At 37.2% G+C, this 2,240-nt stretch overlaps 1 protein-coding gene across 3 annotated transcripts in view; it reads right to left on the bottom strand.

Moving 5' to 3' along the window:
- Window positions 1–2,240, bottom strand: part of HUWE1 (HECT, UBA and WWE domain containing E3 ubiquitin protein ligase 1) — a 78,693-nt gene that overhangs the window by 39,802 nt on the left and 36,651 nt on the right. The window lies entirely within an intron of this gene.

Raw genomic sequence — 2,240 nt, 5'->3', positions numbered from 1 at the left:
CAAAGTCACAGAAACTAATATGCAAAAATATTTAATGCATGGTTATTTAAAATAACAAAAAAGGATCCATAGGGGAAGAAAATTAAGCCAGACTGTTCATTTTTCTCTAACTATAATTTCTGCCTAATCCCTTATCTTAGAAACAAATTCTGTTGTCATTCATGCAAATTTTGGATGAAAATACATTGAACACTTTAGAACTAGATAGGTGACAGTTGCACAACACTGTGAATGTATTAAATGCCACTCAGCAGCACACTATAAAATGGCTGATTTTATGTAAATTTTACCTCAAAAAAGAAAATGCATTGAAGAATTCAAGAGTCTGGGAAACTGAATAAAGTGACCTTGTTAAAATAAAACTATTAGAAATAACAATTCATTTCCCAGTAGTGAATGCATATAAAGTTAACACCGTTTTCAGAATAACCATGTAGAAAGGACTTAGCTTTGGAATCAGAGCCCTGGCTTCCAAGTTTAGCTCTGCTACTCTCCAGTAAGGTCCCAGGCAAGTTACTTACCTCTTTGAGACTTCTCTATTAAAGAGAGCAGTATCAACAACCTTGCAGTGTGGAGGTGAGGATTAACAATAGTATTTATAAAGCATTTACTAGTACCCAGTACTGGTAGGTCACTGGACATATGTTAGGCAGATACCTAATAAATTTGTAATTAAATGTCTTAATCCACAGGTAATGCTATTATAAATTATAAATACCACTGACATAAATGAGTTAAATGCTTTGGAATAAAGCCTGGCTAGGTATGATAGCTCATGCCTGTAATCCTAGAACTTTGAGAGACTGAGCGGGGAGGATCACTTGAAGCCAGGAATTTGAGACCAGCCTGGGCAATATAGCAAGGCCTCATCTCTACAAAAAATAAAATTAGCTGGGTGTGGTAGCATGTGCCTATAGGTCCCAGCTACTTGAGAGGCTAAGGTGGGAGGATCACTTGAGCCTAGGAGTTCAAAGCTGTAGTGAGCTGTGATTGTACCACTGCATTCTAGCTTGGGAGACAAAGTGAGACTCCATCTCTTAAAAAAAAAGGAAGCCTATTTATATATTTATAGGACGTATGTCCAGAATATATAAAAAACTCAATAAGAAAACTGGATAAAAGACTTGAACAGACACTTCCCAAAAGAGAAAAATCAAATGGCCAATAAAGACATGAAAAAAATGGTCAAGGGGGAAATGCAAATTTTAACTATAATGCAATACCACTACAAATCTATTAAAATAGGTAAAATAAAAAAACACCAACTGTTGACAAGGAGGTGAAACAATCAGAACTCCCATATGCTGCTGGCAATAATGTAAACTGATCTGCTCACTCTGAAAAACTTTTGGCATTATTTGCTAAAGTTGAACTAGTTAGCATACTCTAGAGCTCAGCAATTCTTACTCTTAGGTATATACTATCCAGCAGAAGTTGGGTAGTTGACCAACTTATATATGTTCATAAGGATGTTCACAGCAGCACTATTTGAGATAGCTCCAAAGGGAAAACTACCCAAATGTTTATTTGCAGTAGAATGGGTAAAAGATGTATTTGTTTTTGTATATGGTATATTCCACAGTGGGATTTTATACCGATGAAAATAAACTAAACCTGCATACAAAATGAATCTTGCAAGCATGTTAAGCAAAAGAAGCCGGGTACAAAAGAGAGTACATTCTGTGAGACTTCATTTATATGAACTACAAAACCAAGTTATGGCACTAGAACTCAAGATAATGGTTATCCTGAGTAAAGGTGAAATGGTTAGGAGGAGATGCACTGAAGAACAAGGATGGCAGCTTCTAGGGAGCTTGTAATGCTTTTTTTAACTTGGGGAGTGGTTACTGAGGAAAAACAGACTTCATTTCGGATTTGTGTATTTTCCTATGTATATTAAACTTGGATTAAAGAATAGCTTTAAAAATGGCAGTTGTTTTCAAAGACTGCAACACTAGTGCCCCTACACACTGTCAGACCCTCTGCCACTTACTAACTATAAAATTACAATGTGATCTAGAAAACAAGGCACCCTTATGGGTAAAAATCTCTGGGCACCCATTTTACATATGTGGGAACATGATATAGTTTCTCAAAGTGCTCCACTCACTTAAAAAATCTAACCTGGTCAGGCGTGGTGGCTCACGCCTGTAATCCTAGCACTTTGGGAGGCCGAGGTGGGTGGATCACCTGAGGTCAGGAGTCCAAGACCAGCCTGGCCATGATGGTGAAACCCCATC

This window comes from Cebus imitator, unplaced genomic scaffold (assembly GCF_001604975.1).
Source record: "Cebus imitator isolate Cc_AM_T3 unplaced genomic scaffold, Cebus_imitator-1.0 Scaffold640, whole genome shotgun sequence".
Classification (NCBI taxonomy): domain Eukaryota; kingdom Metazoa; phylum Chordata; class Mammalia; order Primates; family Cebidae; genus Cebus; species Cebus imitator.
This window is presented reverse-complemented; position numbering and strand designations above follow the sequence as displayed.